Source organism: Cervus elaphus, chromosome 22, assembly GCF_910594005.1.
Source record: "Cervus elaphus chromosome 22, mCerEla1.1, whole genome shotgun sequence".
NCBI lineage: Eukaryota > Metazoa > Chordata > Mammalia > Artiodactyla > Cervidae > Cervus > Cervus elaphus.
The window spans coordinates 56373164-56394705 of NC_057836.1; the positions used below are offsets into that span (position 1 = coordinate 56373164).

The 21542-nt window shown below is 42.2% G+C and overlaps 1 protein-coding gene across 8 annotated transcripts in view; it reads left to right on the forward strand.

Moving 5' to 3' along the window:
* The window catches only part of LOC122680657 (HIV Tat-specific factor 1-like), a 326826-nt gene that overhangs the window by 110233 nt on the left and 195051 nt on the right, over positions 1–21542 (forward strand). For 5 of the 8 annotated variants that reach the window (XM_043882262.1, XM_043882260.1, XM_043882266.1 and 2 more), the window contains one exon: positions 12325–12399. The gene's annotated coding sequence lies outside the window, so the exon portion shown is untranslated. Of the gene's footprint in view, positions 1–3284; positions 3446–12324; positions 12400–21542 lie in introns of those variants that run through there. The other 3 variants (XM_043882261.1, XM_043882268.1, XM_043882263.1) reach the window with 2 other exon arrangements.

Sequence of the window (21542 nt, forward strand, 5' to 3'; positions counted from 1 at the left end):
TTTGGTTCAAAAAGAATAAGAAATTACTCAAAACCTTAGTAAGTGGCAGACCTGGGGTTCAAGCTCTCCTTCGTGTAACTTCAACACTGTGCTCATAAGCCATCCTGCTTTACAACCTGGAGTCTAGGTCAAACAATGACAGGGACCACAGATAGGAGCATGTCCAGGGTTTTCACACAGAGAGGTTTAGAAAATCCACCGTGGGGAGCTAAGTCCAAGGGAAGAATATGTGGGATTCCCGAGCCTTTTAATCCAGGATCTTCTGAGGATGCAAGATCTGGGAAATAGATTTGCCTGAGACTCAGCTTTGAAAAGGCTGGGTTCTGATCAGGTTGGCAGTGAGCACTGGTGAAGCCAGGCTTCGGCAGCTGGGGAGCCGGTGACCAGCACCGAGGGACAGGAAACCCAGCTGTTGAGGGCTGACACATACGGTTCTGTGTTTAGCTACTGAGAAGGTTGATCTCTTCGACTGAAAACTTGAGAAGCCAGATGGAGGAATCAGCCGCTGGTAGAAATAGGATGAATATGATTGACTCCATAAGGCACCCTATTGACAGAGAGCCCATCCTATTTGTCTTATTCGGAGACAAAATTAGTATCAGTGCCCGGAACAGAACCAAAAGGAGATCAAGTTGACTCAGTTACCGGGATTGGACTGTGTGATTCAGCAAGGGTGTAGACTATGCCATGTATGTCTGACCTTAGGAATTGTCACATCTAATATATGAGACTCAAGTTCATTTTTTACCAAAATTAATTGATACATTGGATATTTCAAGATTTCTCCTTTAATAATAGTGAGCACTAATAGTTGTTGTGCATTTAATATATGTCAAGAACAGTGCATAGCACTTTGTTTGCATCTCATTTAATCCTCATAGCAATTTGGGTGGTAAGCATTGTTAACATCATTGTTTTACAAATAAATGTGAAGGCTTGGAAGGATTAAATAATTCATGTAAGGCCACATGTCTAAGAAGTGTGGAGCAGGGCTGAATGACTGGACAAGTCATTAAAATGCTGAAAAATTTCTATTCTAGTAGTAAGTAGTCATTACAAGCTCTTCTGAGAGGTCACAGGTCCCTAGCCTGCTCCATGATCAGCCAGCTAAGGAGGGGTTTGTACCGCAGGAGGTCTCTGGGGCCAGAATCTGCTCTCATGGGGTAGGTCCTCTGCTGCACTGGATGTACCTCTGTTGGTGGAGGTAGTTTTCATAGCACACATCCCACCTGGCAGGTTAGGGTTTGTAGCTTAACTATCCTCAAAGAGAGTGTATGAGTCTCCCTGAGCATTCAGATGCATAAGCTCTTGCTGGTGTTCCTTCATCAACACTTGCTCTAGGGAGGGACTGATAGTATTTCCTGTCATTAACTCAACTTGCTTTTCTCAGTTTTTTTTTGGCTTTTCCTTTTGTAAATGTGTCGACGCTGTTGAAACCCACTTATATTTCCCACCATCACTCACTGTGGGGCAGGTGGTAATGCACTCCAAGAATGCTGAATTATTTCAGTGCAGTTTAATGAAAGGAGCTGGGATGGATCCAAAGGTGGCTGACATGAGTTCAAATCTTGACTCCATCAATTATTGTCTGTGTGACCTTGCACAGGCTACCAAACCTCTTTTTTCATTTGTAAAATGATGGTAATTCTATCCATCCCTCCTAGTGTCTTACCATCCATTTAAATCTTTTCACCGAAGAGAGACATGAATTAATATCGCAATGGATATAGTCTACTGCACAATGTACTTGTCTAGTCCTTGAGGGGATTGAAAAATTGGCAGACCGGGTTATTAATAGTTTTCAAGATAGAATCCACACTGAATGCTGCACTGTTCTCTGTCTCCAAAGAGCGGATGTGGGTTTTCTGTCTTATTTGTTGTGATGGGTTTGTTTACTGGAGCTCTTCTTTTAGAACTGTCTAGAACTTTTCCAATTTAAGTCATTCTGAAATGACATTTCCGAAACTAGCCTAAGACTTTGCTCTGCTCTCACTAACCTCACCTCACAGTCCCCCATGAAAGCACACCCAGGCTTCATTACATTTGCCAAGATAGACTTGAGTAAATCCTACTGTAGATAAACAACCCGTAAAATTAACCATGGGTGAGCAGACAGTCTCTTAATGCACTCTTTAAAGGGCATGCTCTTTAAGAGGAGAAAGCAACTAGGGAATGGATTTGGAGATAATTTGTGTGTTGCAGGTGTGACCTGATAAGGCACTGAAAAGCTCAACTTTATGACTGTAGAAAGGCAGGATGCTCATCATTGTAGCCTACATAAGGAAAGACATTTATTAGAGCAAGATAAATAACTTATTATTCATTGGGAGTAAGAATAAATAGGTACAAAAATAGTAATTTGGTAAGATTTGCTGAATACTTGTATGCATGATTTCTTTTAGTTGTTAAAGCCATCCTGTGTGATAGGTATTACTGGGCCTCTTTTACAAACAAGGAAATTAACCCCCAAAGAGTCTGACTAATTTATTGGTTTCCATAGCTAGGAGGCAGAGTAGTAGTCCTCAATGCCCAGGAGACATTTAGCAAAGTCTGGAGACATTTCTGGTTGTCACAACCGAGAGAAAATGGTAGAGACGAGGGATGCTGCCCAGCATACCATGCTCACGACAACCCCTCACATCGAAGTATAGGCACCGGGTGTCAGCAGTGCTGAGGCTGGGAAACCCTCAACTGGAGGGCGTGGCTGGGAACCCAGGTTGTTTTTTTCTTGATTCCCAATTTAATGCTTATTTCTCTACAAGTTTCTAAAGATAATAGTGTAGTAGAACTGTCATTGATCCTGTTTCTCCAGGCCGATGTGCCTCTGGTACGGCGGTAGCTGCAGCTGATATTATTTTGATTGTTGCCGACCAATCCCGAGATGATCCCTGGCAAGGACCCTTCTGCCCAGAGTCGCTTGTGCCAATAGAAGGAGACTGAATTTGGTTCAGAAGCAAAGGAAAGCTTTAATGTGATGAAGGAACAGAGGGGTGTGAGCTCGAGGTAGAGTACATGCTCTCCCTTACAGGCTGCTTTATTGGTGGGGCTGCTTTATTGGTTCTTCTTTTTTCTGAACTGCAGGGAATTCGGGATCTTAGTTCCCGGAACCTGTTCCCTCTGCAGTGAAAGCACAGAATTTTAATCACTGGTCCACAGGGAAGTGCCTTTTGGGCATCCTTGCCAGTGGGGAGTGGGCGGAGCTCTCGCGGGACAGGCGCAGGCGCGTGGCGACCGCGACGCCGGCGCAGCCCCTCTGCGCGCGGCCCGCCGCCGCCATCTTGGGTTGAAGGCTGCGGGCGCTGCTTCTGCGCACGGCCCTGGAGCTGAGGTGCTGGCTCAGCTGTTTGTTCTGGGAATACTGGTCTGGAGGCCGGAGGGCAAGGCCTCTACAGGCGTCACCCTGTGAGCGAGTGAAAAAGAGACTAACCACGAAGGAGAACAAAAGGTTAGACTATTTTATTACCGGATTCCATTTTTTCCCCGAAACATTTGTACAGTCCAGGTCTTTATTTTCTTTACACGGGGCAGGTCAGGAGTTCATAGGGAACGGGCTCCAACAGTTGAGGCTCCTTTTCATTGATTCTCACGAAGCGTGCTTCTCAGGGTGGAGCAGGCTGGCGCGTCAGCTGAACTCAAGCCCCTTTCTCTTTGGCATCCTTCTTTTTCTGATCGTTTTCCTTTGCACGTTTTAGGAAGCTAGCTCAGCCCTTAAGGGCGCTCAGTATGCTCCGTAGGCACACTCATTCTCTTGGCAAGAATCTTGCCCTTGTTTGTGTATAGTGATGCCAGAGCATGCTGGCAAAACTCTGCTAGTTTTGCCGTGGTAACGTTTGTGGGACGTTCCTTTTTGTACGTACCCAGTCCCTTAATATCTACGATATCACCTTTCTTGTAGATTTGCTTGTTTGTGGGCAAAGGAACAACTCCATGTTTTCTGAAAGTCCTGGAGAACACGTAGTGGGGGTCCTTCCTGTCTCCCTTTGTGTTGGTCATTTTGACAAATTACTGGAAGATGGCGGTTCCAGCCGATAGGGGCATATTCCATTTTTATTTCCCAGGAATTGTTAATGGGTTTTAGTGGTGACAGTGGGTCATTGTATCTATTCTGCTGGGTCGTTGGTTTTTTTTTTTTTTTAGTTAAAAATTTTTTTTTTCCATTTATTTTTATTAGTTGGAGGCTAATTAGTTTACAATATTGTAGTGGTTTTTGCCATACATTGACATGAATCAGCCATGGATTTGTATGTGTTCCCCATCCCGATCCCCCCTCCCGCCTCCCTGCCCATCCCATCCCTCTGGGTCTTCCCAGTGCACCAGCCCTGAGCACTTGTCTCATGCATCCAACCTGGGCTGGTGGTCTGTTTCACCCTTGATAGTATACTTGTTTCAATGCTGTTCTCTCAGAACATCCCACCCTCACCTTCTCCCACAGAGTCCCAAAGTCTGTTCTATACATCTGTGTCTCTTTTTCTGTTTTGCATATAGGGTTATCGTTACCATCTTTTTAAATTCCATATATATGCGTTAGTATACTGTATTGGTGTTTATCTTTCTGGCTTACTTCACTCTGTATAATGGGCTCCAGTTTCATCCATCTCATTAGAACTGATTCAAATGAATTCTTTTTAATGGATGAGTAATATTCCATTGTGAATATGTACCATAGCTTCCTTATCCCTTTGTCTGCTGATGGGCATCTAGGTTGCTTCCATATCCTGGCAATTATAAACAGTGCTGCCATGAACATTGGGTTGCATGTGTCTCTTTCAGATCTGGTTTCCTCGGTGTGTATGCCCAGGAGTGGGATTGCTGGGTCATATGGCAGTTCTATTTCCAGTTTTGTTGTTTTGAGTCACACCCCTGGGTGTCACCTGAAGTGTGGCAGTAGCTAGTCTGCAGGTGGCAGAGGAAGAATCTCCTTATATGTAGCAAAGTTGAGGAGAAAAATGAACAGGGGATTTTTTAAAAAGGCTCTCTTATGGTTTACCCATGTAAATAAAAATAATGCCCCATCACATGTATTTACAGCTTTATGATTTTCAAAGCACTTTTATATTCTTTTAACAAATTGAGGAGAAACTAGTGCCATGCTCTGTTATAGTTCTGAGCATACAGAGGAGACAAAATAAAAGTTTCTTGGCCTCTTGAAGCTTATGTATGAGGGGTGGGGAACACAGACCAGAGGAAACAAATATGTAATACATTGGAGAAAGATAAGCACCGTGGAACAGGATAAAGCAGTTTGTGCACTTGGGAGTGTGGGGGTCGGGGTGTGGCCATGTCACATAGTTGGGGAGAGGAGGTCCATGACTAAGTTGGGTACTTTTGCAGAGATGTGAAGAGGGGAAAAGAGTGAATCATGTAGATATCAGGGAGAGGAGGGTTCCAAGCAGAGGGAACAGCGGGTGCTCTGGGACTGGTTTGTGCTTGACAAGTTCAATGAATGGTAAGGAGGCTGGTATGGCTGGAGCTGAGTGAATGGTGGAGAAACAGGGAAGATGAAGTGTCAGAGATAGTAACCCAGAGACCTTGTAAGCCATTGAAGAAGGACTTTGGGTTTGACTCTGAGAATACAGAATGAAACAGGGCAAAGGCTAATAGAGTTTTGCCAAGAGAACACACTGGTCATAGCAAACACCCTCTTCCAACAACACAAGAGAAGACTCTACACATGGACATCACCAGATGGTCAATATCGAAATCAGATTGATTATATTCTTTGCAGCTGAAGATGGAGAAGCTCTATACAGTCAGCAAAAACAAGACTGGGAGCTGACTGGCTCAGATCATGAACTCCTTATTGCCAAATTCAGATTTAAATTGAAGAAAGGAGGGAAAATTACTAGACCATTCAGGTATGACCTAAATCAAATCCCTTACGACCATACAGTGGAAGTGAGAAATAGATTCAAGGGATTAGATCTGACAGGCAGAGTGCCTGAAGAACTATGGACGGAGGTTTGTGACACTGTACAGGAGACGGGGATCAAGACCATCCCCAAGAAAAAGAAATGCAAAAGGCAAAATGGTTGTCTGAGGAGGCCTTACAAATAGCTGTGAAAAGAAGGAAGCTAAAGGCAAAGGAGAAAAGGAAAGATATACCCATCTGAATGCAGAATTCCAAAGAATAGCAAGGAGAGATAAGAAAGCCTTCCTCAGTGATCAGTGCAAAGAAATAGAGGAAAACAATAAAATGGGAAAGACTAGCAATCTCTTCAAGGAAATTAGAGATACCAGGGAACATTTCATGCAAAGATGGGCTCAATAAAGGACAGAAATGGTATGTACCTAACAGGAGCATTCTTTTTAATAGCTGAGTAACATTACATTGTGTATATGTACCACAGTTTTCCTATTCATTCATCTGCTGATGGTATGTACCTAACCTTAAGATATTAAGAAGAGGTGGCAAGAATACACAGAACTATACAAAAAAAAAAAATCTTCATCAACTGACAAAGAATTAATCTCAAAAATATACAAGCAGCTCCTGTAGCTCAATACCAGAAAAATAAGCAGCCCAATTAGCAAAAGGGCCAAAGAACTAAACAGACATTTCTCCAAAGAAGACATATAAATGGCTAACAAACACATGAAAAGATGCTCAACATTATTCATTATCAGAGAAATGCAAATAAAAACCACATGAGGTACCATCTCACACCAGTCAGAATGGCTGCTATCAAAAAGTCTACAAACAATAAATACTGGAGAGGGTGTGGAGAAAAAGGAACCCTGTTACACTGTTGGTGGGAATGTAAACTAGTACAGCCACTATGGAGAACAGTGTGGAGATTCCTTAAAAAGCTGGAAATAGAACTGCCATAGGACACAGCAATCCCACTGCTGGGCATACACACCGAGGAAACAAGAATTGAAAGAGACACGTGTACCCTAATGTTCATCACAGCACTGTTTAACAGTAGCTAGGGCATGGAAGCAACCTAGATGTCCATCAGCAGACAAGTGGATAGGAAAGCTGTGGTACATATATACAGTAGAATATTACTCAGCTATTAAAAAGAATGCATTTAGTTTCATCCATCTCATTAGGACTGATTCAAATGAATTCTTTTTAACGGCTGAGTAATATTCCATGGTGTATATGTACCACAGCTTCCTTATCCATTCATCTGCTGATGGGCATCTAGGTTGCTTCCATGTCCTGGCTATTATAAACAGTGCTGCGATGAACATTGGGGTGCACGTGTCTCTTTCAGATCTGGTTTCCTCAGTGTGTATGCCCAGAAGTGGGATTGCTGGGTCATATGGATGAAACTGGAGCCCCTTATACAGAGTGAAGTAAGCCAGAAAGATAAAGAACATTACAGCATACTAACACATATATATGGAATTTAGAAAGATGGTAACGATAACCCTATATGCAAAACAGAAAAAGAGACACAGAAATACAGAACAGACTTTTGAACTCTGTGGGAGAAGGTGAGGGTGGGATGTTTTGAAAGAACAGCATGTATATTATCTATGGTGAAATAGATCACCAGCCCAGGTGGGATGCATGAGACAAGTGCTCGGGCCTGGTGCGCTGGGAAGACCCAGAGGAATCGGGTGGAGAGGGAGGTGGGAGGGGGATCGGGATGGGGAATACGTGTAACTCTATGGCTGATTCATATCAATGTATGACAAAACCCACTGAAATGTTGTGAAGTGAGTAGCCTCCAACTAATTAAAAAAAAAAAAAAGGAATGCATTTAAATCCATTCTAATGAGGTGGATGAAACTGGAGCCTATTATACAGAGTAAAGTAAGTCAGAAAGAAAAGCACCAATACAGTATATTAATGCATATATATGGAATTTAGAAAGATGGTGACGATGACCGTATATGAGAAACAGCAAAATAAACACAGATGTGAAGAACAGACTGTTGGACTCTGTGGGAGAAGGCGAGGGTGGGATGATTTGAGAGAATAGTATTGAAACATGTGTATTACCATATGTGAAATAGATCGGCAGTCCAGGTTCGATGCATGAGGCAGGGTGCTCAGGGCTGGTGCACTGGGATGACCCTGAGGAATGGGATGGAGAGGGAGGTGGGAGGAAGGGTCAGGATGGGGAACACATGTACATCCATGGCTAATTCTTGTGACTGTATGGCAAAAACCACCACAATATTGTAAAGTAATTAGCTTCCAATTAAAATTTAAAAAATAAACATATAAACCACCCAAAAGGAAAAAAAAAAGATCTTCATTACCCAGATAATCATGATGGTATGATCACTACCCAGAGCCAGACATCCACTTACTCCATGCCAGACATGGAGTGCAAAGTCAAGTGGACCTTAGGAAGCATCACTATGAACAAAGCTAGTGGAGGTGATGGAATTCCAGTTGAGCTATTTCAAATCCTAAAAGATGATGCTGTGAAAGTGCTGCACTCAATATACCAGCAAATTTGGAAAACTCAGTAGTGGACACAGTACTGGAAAAGGTCAGTCTTCATTCCAATCCCAAAGAAAGGCAATGCCAAAGAATGCTCAAGCTGTCGCACAGTTGCACTCATCTCACACGCTAGTAAAGTAATGCTCAAAATTCTCCAAGCCAGGCTTCAACAGTACATGAACTGTGAACTTCCAGATGTTCAAGCTGGAGTTAGAAAAAGCAGAGGAACCAGAGATCAAATTGCCTACATCCGTTGGATCTTCGAAAAAGCAAGAGAGCTCCAGAAAAACATCTACTTCTGCTTTATTGACTATGCCAAAGCCTTTGACTGTGTGGATCACAACAAACTGTGGAAGATTCTTCAAGACATGGGAATACCAGACCACCTGAACTGCCTCTTGAGAAACCTGTATGCAGGTCAGGAAGCAACAGTTAAAACTGGACATGGAACATAGACTGGTTCCAAATAGGGAAAGGAGTATGTCAAGGCTGTGCATTGTGCCCCTGCTTATTTAACTTATATGCAGAGTACATCATGAGAAATTCTGGGCTGGATGAAGCACAAGCTGGAATCAAGATTGCTGGGAGAAATACCAATAACCTCAGATATGCAGATGACACCACCCTTATGTCAGAAAGTGAAGAAGAACTAAAGAGCCTGTTGATGAAAGTGAAAGAGGAGAGTGAAAAAGTTGGCTTAAAACTCAACATTCAGAAAACTAAGATCATGGCATCTGGTCCCATCACTTCATGGCAAATAGATGGGGAAACAGTGGAAACAGTGACAGACTTTTATATTGGGGGCTTCAAAATCACTCCAAATGGTGACTGCAGCCATGAAAGTAAAAGATGCTTGCTCCTTGGAAGAAAAGTTATGACCAACCTAGACAGCATATTAAAAAACAGATGATTTAGCCAACAAAGGTCCTTCTAGTCAAGGCTATGGTTTTTCAGTAGTCATGTATGGGTGTGAGAGTTGGACTATAAAGAAAGCTGAGTGCCGAAGAATTAATGGTTTTGAACTGTGGTGTTGAAGACTCTTTGAGAATCCCTTGGACTGCAGGGAGATCCAACCAGTCCATCCTAAAGGAGATCAGTCCTGGGTGTTCATTGGGAGGACTGATGCTGAAGCTGAAACTCCAATACTTTGGCCACCTGATGCGAAGAGCTGACTCATTTGAAAAGACCCTGATGCTGGGAAAGATTGAAGGTGGGAGGAGATTGAAGGTGGGAGGAGAAGGGGATGACAGAGGATGAGATGGTTGGATGGCATCACCGACTCGATGGACATGAGTTCGAGTAGACTCTGGGAGTTGGTGATGGACAGGGGGGCCTGGTATGCTGCAGTCCATGGGGTCACAAAGAGTTGGGCACGACTGAGTGAACTAACTGATTGAGATGGGGGCCACTGAAGAATTCTGAGCAGAGAAGTGACATGATTAGATATAATTTTAAGAGACCAGTCTGACTACTGTGTTGAGGCTAATCTGAGGGGCCTAGAGTTTGAGGCCAGTTCCAGGGCTGTTGCAGTATTCCAGAAAAGAAACCATAGTGGTTGGCACCAGAGATGTAGCATTGGATGTGATGAAATCAATCTGATTCTGGTTATCTATTGAAGGTTGAGCCACAATCTATTGAAGGATTTGCATCATAAATGGAGTATGAGAGAAAGAGAAAAGAGGTGACTCCAAGGATTTTGGACTGAGAAACTTCCACATTTGAAGTAGGGGAGGCTTATAGCTCAGTTGGTAAAGAATCTGCCTGCAGTGCAGGAGACCCAGGTTTGATTCCTGGGTTGGGAAGATCGCCAGAAGAAGGAAATGGAAAAATCACTGCAGTAGTCTTGCCTGGAGAATCCCATGGACAGAGGAGCCTAGCAGGCTACTCTCCATGGCATTGCAGGAGTCAGACACGACTTAGTGACTAAACCACCACCATAAGAGAAACAGGGTTGAGGTGAAAAATCAGGAGTGCTTGTTTTAACATATTAAGTGTAAGGTGCTTATTAGAAACCTGAGTGGAGGTATATAGTTATGTCGTCTCAGATAACACATCCAATGTTATATCTCTCTTTAACCAAAGACCAGTGTTTAATTAACATGCCCATGGCTATAGTGTGATGAAACTGGGATGACATCACACTCTATATGATTCTAAGACTGATGTCCTTCTACTGATGGAGAAAATCAGCATAAGGAAGCCTCTAATAACACCATTTCCTAAAATCTATCTTTAAACTGTGGTTCTTTATGATCTTCCCTAAAAAACAAGGGATAGTCATATTTGGACAGAAGCACAGAGCACATTAAAGGAAATTGACCTCCTGGTGTGGGCCTGGGAATTATTATCAAAGCTATAAAAAGAGCAGGGCAAAGAAGCCCAAATAACTCAAATTCTGCTTACTTCAGATATCACTTATTTTAAAGAGCTTTCTTTTTCTTTATGCATCTATAGAATCAACACAAAATGAAATCTCACTCTTTATACTTGTTTAATTTATTTTTGGCCAGTCACTTTCCCCCCTGAGTTTTTAGTATAAAAAAGTTCAGACATACAGAATTATTGGGTAAGCATCTATATATTTACCTCCTGTGCTGTGCTGTGCTTAGTCATTCAGTCATATCCAACTCTTCCACCCTGTAGACTGTAGTCCACCAGGCTCCTCTGTCCATGGGATTCTCCAGGCAAAGAATACTGAAGTGAGTTGCCATGCCCTCCTCCAAGGGATCTTCGCAATCAGGGATAGCTTCTACATTTAATATATTCCTATATTTACTTTTTCACATATCTGTCCATCCATCTCTGTCTGTAAACATCTATCCATCTTACTTTATTTTTTGATGAATTCCATGGTCAGTTGCAGCCTTTAGTATGCTTTACCCTTAACGACTTCAGCATGCCTATCATGAACCAAGTTCCATATTAAACCCTGTATTTTTTACACTTGTGTGCCATTTGGTTTTCAGTGGCTCTCTTGTAAACAACATGTAGTAGAATTTTGAACTTAGGTCTTACCTAAGAGTTCATCTTCGAAGGAGGAGCCTATGACCCCATCGCATTGACTGGGATTGTGGAATGTCAGTTCTTGCTTCTATCTTCTTATTTTATAATTTTCTTTGTGTATGCCTCCTTGACATTACCCTGTTTATGCTTGTACAGTCTTTCGTCATTTGTTCAAAATTTCTCTGGTCTTTTCCGTCTAGTAAATATGTTCTTTTTTTGCAACTAGTAGTTACCTTTGCATTAAAACAGATGTTGAGTCTGGGTTTCTTTATTTGTGTCAAGAATGAAACAGCTTCTGTTGCCTCCTCTCTCATAAAAGGAGATCCCTGAAGCTCCTTTGTCTTCCTCAGTTGCTGGACCATTTCAGAGTTTCTGCCCAGGAAGTCACAGACTCAGAGCATGTTAGGCTCTCATTTTGCAAGAGGGGAAAATTGAGACCCGGAGGGGAAAGAGACTTTCTCCTTCTGAAGACCCCCAAGTTCTGAATGGAAGAATCAGAGACCTGGATTGGACTTAGGACATTTACTCCACCTCTGCCTTTAGCTCAGACAACACTCAAAACATTTAACAGCTCCAGACAGATGAGAAAAGATACTAGTTTTAGAAGATTAAAGAAAATGGATTTCTCAATTCATTGTAGAAGTTTAAAAGCCTTCCAGGAAATCCATCCATTTCTATAATAAAAAATTTTAGACTACATTCTATTAATCTTTATGTCCATAACGGAAAAACCTTTTGCTTAATAATATCTCTTCAAATATTTGAAGGCTATTCTTAAGTCTCCCCATAGTCTCCTTTTCTTGAGAATAAATAATCCAAATTCCTTTAAAATTTTCTCATAAATTCTTCTTCCCATTCTTTTATTAACCTTTATAACTTTCCATGAGCTTCCTTTAAATTTTCTATCTTGCTTCTAGGTTGTGAAGCCAGAAAAGGACAAGGTGCACTGATACTGTTTATGAAGTTCATACCAAACTGTGAGTTCCTTGAGGGTAAGGGTTATTTCTTATTGAACTTTTTACCCCTAGATTAGGGGGTTGGCAACCCTCTTTTTCCCTAAAAAGAGACAGATAGCAATACTTCAGCCATTGCAGGCCAAGAGATTATGTCCTATCTTCTTTGAATAGCTGTTGTCTCTGAAATGCTAATACTGTTTTTTCATTTTGCATTATAGAAATGTGAAAATCATTCTTAGCTCAAGGGCCATGCAAAAACAAGTAGTGGGTCAGATTTGACTTGTGGGCTCTGGTTGTTGAATCTTGCCCTGGATCCTAGCACAGTGCATGACACATAGTAGGCATTCAGTGAAGTTTGTTGAATAAGAGAATACATGAGCCAATGAAGATTATTTCACAATTGCTGTCTTTTATATTCTTATTTAGCATTTCTCTTACATTTCTGGCTCAGTGAACTTGTCCACTAAGACCTTGAGATCTTCCTCTGCCATTCATGCTCGTGGCCAGTACTTCCACATGCTGTTTGTACTTGGGTAGTTTTGCTGTTTTTACCTTAACCTGAGATGCAGTAGGAGCCCTCTATTAACCTTCATTTGCTGGTGCCTTTGGGTCTCACCTTTAATTTAGTAAGGCCGTTTTGAACTTTTGTTTTTCCTGTGTTCAGCAGCTGCCCTAGTTGCAAATTACCTGTGAACTTAACAAGCAACTACAGGCAATTGACAAAACCAGAATCCCAGTCTCAGTTCAACCACTTAAGCTGAGGCCTCCAGCTCTATTTCCATTCTTATGGTTCCTACCTGCTCTAAAGGGTTGGGAAGCTTATTTCTACTTATTGTCCTGGAATAGATTGGAAGGAGTCAGACAGGCTCATAAGAAGGCTGGCACTAATGGCAAAAGGGAAAAGACGCTTCCTTTCTTGTCTCCTTAGTTTTTGGATCCATAGAGAACACAAGTCACAGCCTGAGGGAGCATGAAGTTCTGTATTAGTTAGGAGAATTTCCATTCTGAACTGAATTTGGATGAAGCAGTTAGGAGCAGCACAAATCCAGCGTCTGGGGATGGAGCCATTTTACAGGATTCCTGGAGGCTGATCCCTGAGACAGAGTACATCACTCCTGCCATCCCCTTTGTCCCACTCCTAGGTTCAGATGAATTGAGCCCTAGCTCCACAGATGTCTTTCTGATGGAATCTCCCAACTTACCTGCCATGACCTTGTGGGGTACCTGCTATCTCAGCCAGGGTTCAGTGGAACCACCTGTAAGCTGCTCGGGGGTTAATAAGGAGCCGTGCTTCTTCAGCGCTCTGTGTCCTCCCGTGGGACACAGAGGAGTTTTTAGATTAAGCCAGATGTGACGTCACGGCTGATGGAACGCATAGACAGACAGTGCTCCTTTTCCTCCAAGCTCCTGGCTGCTAAGTGCTTACAGCTTCCAATCAGAGGGAGCTGGAAAAGCTCAGCTACAGCTCTCTAAGGGTGATGTGTGTTGCTGGTGGACCATTTTCTCCAGTTTTCTTTTTCTCTCTCCTCCCTTCCTCTCTGTGTTGCTAAAATTGTTGCAATTGCTACCATTTAAAATGTCCAGAAAAGCTACATTTATTTACACGACTTCCTTAACCAGCTGGGAGAAGTTGCAAAATAGCTAACCCAGTGGTGGATCAATCTAACATTTCTTTCAAATGTCGATGTAAAGAAAATGATGACAATTTTAAGACTCTATTCGGTGAAAATGATCTACGAGAGATGGCGGATGGCTGAAGGTCACAAATCAGGCAGCTGCCTCTGGCTCAGTGATTCAGAAGAAGTGTGGAAGGCAATGGAAAGTGTGTTTCTGAGTTTTATGAGAGCCCAAGATTGGGAATTTATCAACATGCCTGGGATTTGCTGTAATGAGCCTCTTTACTCCTCTCATAAAACAAACCAGTGTCTGATTAGAGCTGGCTGGCCTTCCTTAGATACAGAAATTAATTCATTTTGATTTTAGGGGGAAAAGTATCACACTTGTCTGGCTTACCTGATAACAGCCTCATTTGCATGTGGGGATCATGCTTATTCCCCACCTGGTTAAAAGAATAATGTCAATGACGTTGAATTTGCATATTCTCCATCATTAGTATTTGGAGAGTTTCTTTCAAGGTGTTTTACATTCTGGGTATACATTCTCTTTTGCTATTTTTGTTAGATCTGTCATGCTGGGGCAGCAAAACCACTTCAAAATCTCAGTGGCTTAAAACAGTGAGGGTTAATTTCATTCTCGTGCTGTGTCTTGTCCAGCATGAGCTGTGCTCCATGATGTTTTCTTTCAGGGTCCCCCCCACTGTTGAGAGCATAGGTTCACAGACTTTTTCTGTAAAGGGCCAGATGGTAAATATTTTCAGTTTTGCAGGCCATATGGTCTCTGTGGCAGCTACTCTACTCTGCTGTGCAGCATGCAAGCAGCCATAGACTGTGTGTAAAAGAATGGGCATGACTGTGTCCCAATAAAGCTTTATTTATAAAAATTGGCCGTGGGCTGGATTTGGGCTGTGGGCTGTAGTTTGTCCACCCTATGGTGGAAAAGAGAAGGAAAGGTGGTAAACCTTGCACCAGTTCTTCAAGGCATAACTTTCACTCACACTTGATTGGCTACAGCAAACCACCTGGCCACATCTAAATTCATGGAGGAACAGAAAGTGTAGTCCTTATCCTTGTCCAGAAAGAGAATGGGAAATATTGATGAATAGCACCAGTGATCACGAACCCCTTCTCTATTCTTTTTTAGAGAAACCAGTGTTTCCTCAAGCTCTCAACAGCTTCAAAGAGCATCCTTTAAATGCAGTCCAACTCAGTTGCTTTGGTGAAGTTAAACAAATTTAGTAGATGATTAAGATCTGATTTTCAGGAGTCATCCTAAGCATTAAGTATGTGACATTTTTTTTCATTAAGCCCATCAAGGTTCAGTTTGGGTTCCTGCAGCAATCTGAAATGAGATTAATTTCATCCATCCAACTCATTGTCAGATGTTTAGACTTCTGGATCCAGACCAGTGATCATATCCTCAGGTCCTTGGCTTTTCTTTCTTTTCTTTTTCTTTATAGCCATGCAAGTCCAGGGCTCTCACCTTTCACTGGGACAGAACTGGGCCTGGGTACCATCTCTTTGCATCCCCGAGAGAGACCAGAAATCCCATATAGGGGGGTCTCCAGAGCCTTTCCTGTATTTTAGCCTTCATGTCCTTGTCTCTAAGTTTTGCAAATCAGAAAAGCAGGTGTCACTTCATCCAGGAGAGGGCACTGTTGGCAAAGTCTAGAAGACGCAATTCCTTCTGGTGGAAGCACAAATTAAGGATTAATGAAATCCATATTCAGACGCTGAAACTATAGCACCTATCATAAAACATAAACCAAAACACCACACTAGGAATGTACTCTATAAAAAGGTAAGAAATGCAATTTATTAACAACTTGTACATTCCAGAAGGTACAAACTGCCTTGTTAAATCAACCAAACATTTTTAGTGGCTGTTCCTCTTCTTTTCTTACAATACAGACTCAGTCTCTTTGAACCAAAGCCTGCTCTGGTGTTAGCTGCTAGGAGGAGGTCCTTGGGATCTTGGAGGTCAAGGCTGAGAGAGAAGGGATGTTTAGGCCCCGTTGCAGAAAGAATAATTTGCCTCTATTCACTTCACAGGAAAGTGAATAACATTTCCAAGAAACTTAATGCAAAATGTGGGAAGCAAATATAACTAAATACAATAGTTCCATAATGCTGAAATGCAAAATCCTGATATTTCATAATAGGGGGACATTTTGAGAAGACAACTTGGTGATTATAAACTTTTTTGTTCCACATGCTCAGTTCATTTGTACCTAAGCCTCTATTTCTGTGCTATGTTCTTAATAGAACCATCTAGGTCTTTTTTTTTTTTTCCTGCAAATTTCTACTAAGTTGTTAAAGTTTCTTTTTGATTATGACTGTGACCATCAGGTTACTAAGTCCTCTCTGCCTCCATCTTCTTGTAGGTAAAATAGGTGTGATAATAGTGTCTATTTCAGGAGATGTCATGATATTCTTATTATCTTGTGTTCTTTTGTTGTCTCTTCTCACAAGTTTGCAAATTGTTTTAACCTCCTCTGTACTTTTTCCCCATATTGCTGCCATGTAACTTTCTCTGGAATCAATTTACTCTCAGGCAGTTTAGTATCAATCATAAGATACTAAAGGCAACTCTCTGGTTCTCTGAGCATGGGGGGATTCATATGCCTTTACCAGCTAATCTTTTTGTGATCATACAGAGCATCCAATATATTCTTTATATCCTATTAAACCTCTCCATAAGGTTTTTCCTGGAATGGTTTCCTTTGCAATTTCATCCTCTTTATCTGGTTAAATCCCTGGATTAGGTTAGGTAAAAAAGGATACTGATAATATTCATAATGTTAATAGCAGCTCACATCAATTGGCTACTCTCCATGTTCCAGGCACTATGCTAAACATGCTAGGTGCCCTACGTCATTCAATGCTCATCAAACTCTTATTATGCAATATCACCACTTTGCAGATGAGGAAACTGAGGATTAAGAAAGCCAAGCAACTTTGTGCAAGTCATACAACTAGAAAGTAGAGCTGTGGACCTATTCACAGTATACTGATGTCAGTCTTGTTATAGATTATTCTAAAGTGTGTTTCCCCAGGGAGAGGGAATATCAATTCAGTTTAGTCGCTCAGTCTTGTTGGACTCTTTGGGATCCCATGGACTGCAGCAAGCCAGGCCTCCCTGTCCATCACCAACTCCCAGAGTTTACCCAAATTTGTGTCCATTGAGTCGGTGATGCCATCCAACCATCTCATCCTCTGTCATCCCCTTTTCCTCTCACCTTCAATCTTTCCCAGCATCAGGGTCTTTTCTAATGAATCAGTTCTTCACATCAGGTGGCCAAAGTATTGGAGTTTCAGCTTCAACATCAGTCCTTCCAATGAACATCCAGGACTGATCTCCTTTAGGATGGACTGGTTGGATCTCCTTGCAGTCCAAGGACTGCAAGACTGTCAAGGACAGTCCAAGACTCTCAAGAGTCTTCTCCAACACCACAGTTCAAAAGCATCAATTCTTTGGCACTCAGCTTTCTTTATAATCCAACTCTCACATCCATACATGACTACTGGAAAAACCATAGCCTTGACTAGATGGACCTTTGTTGGCAAAGTAATGTCTCTATTTTTTTAATATGCTGTCTAGGTTGGTCATAACTTTCCTTCCAAGGAGTAAGCATCTTTTAATTTCATGGCTGCAGTCATGATCTGCAGTGGTTTTAGAGCCCCCCAAAATAAAGTCAGCCACTGTTTCCACTGTTTCCCCATCTATTTGCCATGAAGTGATGGGACCAGATGCCATGATCTTAGTTTTCTGAATGTTGAGAGCCAACTTTTTCACTCTCCTCTTTCACTTTCATCAAGAGGCTCTTTAGTTTTTCTTCATTTTCTGCTGTGTCATCTGCATATCTGAGGTTATTGATATTTCTCCCGTCAATCTTGATTCCAACTTGTGCTTCAACTAGCCCAGGGTTTCTCATGATGTACTCTGCACATAAATTAAATAAGCAGGGTGACGATATACAGCCTGGACATACTCCTTTTCCTATTACAAACAGACAAAGGTCACACCATGTATAAAAACAAAACTCTCACCCACCATCTGCAGCAACTAGCCCAGGAAACTGATCCATTATCAACCATAAGGAAGAAGTAAGAAGTGAAGTTGCTTAGTTGAGTTCGACTCTTTATCAACCATAACCAGCCCAGGAGACCAGCCTGCTATCAGTCAGATTTGTAGGAAGTCAGATCATTATCTCTAGCAAGTGGTCCAGGAAGCCAAACAATAGCCTTCAGAACAATTGGCCCCAGATGGCCTAGCTTAATAACTGACAGCTTCCCTAGTTTTTGTCACCATTTCAAACTTAGGACTAATTTGCATGCATGTGTGCTCAGTCATTTCTGACTCTTTTTGACCCTCTGGACTATAGTCTGCCAGGCTCCTCTGTCCTTGTAATTTCCCAGGCAAGAATACTGGAAGGGGTTGCCATTTTGTTCTCCAGGGATCTTCCCAACCTAGGGATTGAACCCATGTCTCCTGAGTCTCCTGCATTGTCAGGCGGATTCACTGAGTCACCTGGGAAGCCCTAGTTAGTGAAAGCCCAATATACACTGTGATCAATCACATGAGATGTTCCTTTTCTGGTTAGCCTGCCTATAGCTTCCCCATGCCAACAACTTCCAATCAGGGCATGCCTGAAGCCTTCTGTTTTTCCAAATGTAAAGCTTTCCCATGCTTCCGCCTGCCTTTGGCCAAATGTAAGTGATAGAGGTTGACTCCCTTTCTATAGCAAGCTCTGAATAAACAGGTTTGCTTGCTCTCATTTGATTGGTCTTCATTTATTTCCACACTGGTCACCATGTATTTTTTTCTGGGTTATGCTAATTCTCTTTCATTTTCCACACCAATCTGCTTTCCATACTGATTTAAATAGGTTCATGGTTTTTTTTTGCAGTTGACATTGCAACTGCAGAGAATTCTCAGATTCTCTGAAACTGCTCATTGTGCAGACTTAAAGTGCTGTGACTTCATCAATTGATCAATGGTATTTCGATCACTTTAGCTATTTCTGTTGCAGTTTGATGCTGAAGTGACCAGTCCTCCAGGTCTCTCCAGTGCCCTTCAGTCGTTGCATAATGTCTTCATCTTTGCTGCTGGAGGAGGATTTTTAGATGACTGACAGGCATTTTTGAAAAAGAAAACAACTTTAGTCCTTAGCATTCCAGGTCTCTCCCACTTCTCAGAAACCTTCTTCCTCAGTGTCCTCCTCCCTCTGCCAGAAGCTGGCCCAGTGATTAGAGGCAGCTCAGTTGCTGCTCATGCTGGGACTTGTCTTTCCTGCTAGTTCATGTGTCTTCTAATACCACTAGATGAGAAATGAGATTGGTGTACGTCTAGGCTGGTAGCCTTTCAGCTAGAAAGTGTGGATTTAGTTCTAGGTCGTCTTACATGTCAGGGTACCCACTCTCCATTCTGGGTTTTACTGCTTCCATAGTATGGGCCATTGCATGAATACTTGCTTTGTGTCAGGAATTGTGTTAGGGACTGAGGAAAGAAAGACCTGTGAGACTCTGGTCCCCAGGTAGAGAGATGCTGGAGACAATAGGAGGTGGGAGATGACGCAGGGTCTTACATTCCAAGTGTGGGATTAGCTACACCTGTGTTGGCACCGACAACAGTGGGTCTTGGGCAGTCCTAGAACGTGTCCTAGTGCAGTGCAATTAAAGGCACAGTGCCATTTATCCCACTGCACTGTGATTCCTTGAGGACAGGGACTGATTATGGCACAGCTGCTGTGTTTTCAACATCTGAGCTGGTACCTGGTTCCTTGTAGGCAAGTTAAGAGTGTGAGCTATTTGGTCAAAGAGAAGCAAGTTTGAGTCCCAGATCTCCTACATAGTAATTATGGGAATTGGGGCATGTTCCTAAGCCTTTCTAAGGTCCTGTGTTTGTATCCGCAAAATGGGGATAATAATAATGGCAGCAGTTCTTTCTACTTCATAGATTATTTCCACATCAGTGGCACATATGAAACACTCAATAAATATCTTCTGCTACAAGTATGAATTCAATGGCCTTAAAAGTCCCAGTGATAAGATGATACATACTCCAGAGTGGACAGAAAGGTGGGATTGCTGAAGCACATCGTGAAAGTTGGGAGTTTTTCTGGTGTGGAAGCCAAGTGGTTCCTTTCCAATGTTACGTGGCATTAGAGCCAGTGATAACATTACATGATACTTCTAAGCAGCACACAGTAAAATAAACCATCCCATTAATAATGGGGGTATGAGAACATGAATTCGAGACTTAAAGACTGAAACACTTGAGAATTTCTACTCCACATTGCAAATGTTGGCAATTACGTTTCTACAGATGCATGGCAGAATCCTGACTTATTTACTGGTGCTTCAGAAAAAGGTCTTGGTCATGGGGAGAGTTGAATAGGGGTCGTTGATTAGATTCTAAGGAGGAAAAGAACTTTGCTAAATACATTTCATGGGGGAGAAAATTAGGAGAGGCTTAAGCTTTAAATACTTCCATTTCTCATATATCAGTGCTGTGAATCTTAAATTTCCCTGAATGAGGACAATACCTTGTGAGAACTAAAGGAGATAACAAATGTGAAAGCACCAATACAATGTCCAATATCTCTTGAATACTAGAAATGGTTGAAAACTATTTTGCTTTTTTATTCTCCTTCTGATAGAAAAAGTAACATCTGGAAAATGTACAGCATACCAGAATAGTTATCCCAAGCTGGGAAATAACACATAAAAGTGATCGTTTTATTCAGGAATAGTGTGGCTGAGTTTGCTGATTCTCCTTTAAAATCCATTTTCCTTTTCTCCTGCTGTAACAGAATCACTCTGGTGATAGACGGGCCCATGGCTGCTTAAAATAATGACTTCGTGTTTCGGCCTCTTTTGTAAGGGGTGTGACCAAGGAAAATGGGTGGTGAGAGGAAGCAGGGTGTGCCATCTACCCTGTGTTTTCTTAAAGAGAGATTGTGTGTCCTTTCCTTTGCTTCCTCCTCTGCTTGCTGGAATGTTGACCTGGATGGCTGTATTTGTATGGAACAGTTATCTGGGTTCTGAGGTATGGGCCTCATTAAAAGATGAAGGAGACTGGATCCTTTATGATCATGGAGCTACCAGCTCAGTGCTGGACTGCTGATGCTTATCGGAAAAAGAACACACTTCTTTTTTTTGGCTGTGAATGGTGGCTTCCCTGGTGGCTCATGTGGTAAAGAATTTGCCTGCAATGAAGGAGACCCAGGTTTCATCCCTGGGTCAGGAAGATCCTCTAGAGAAGGGAATGGCTACCCATCCCACTATTTTTGCCTGGAGAATACCATGGACAGAGACATTGGCAGGCTACAGTCCATGGGGTCGCAAACAATTGGACACAAGTGAGCAACTATTACTTTCACTTGAGGCATGTGGGATCTTAGTTCCCCAACCAGGGACTGAACCCATGCACCCTGCAGTGGAAGCATGGACACTTTAAAAACTTTTCATTCATTTATCTTGGCTGCACTGGGTCTTTGCTGTTGCTCACGGGCTTTCTCTAGTTGCAGCAAGTGAAGGCTACTCTTCATTGTGATGCAC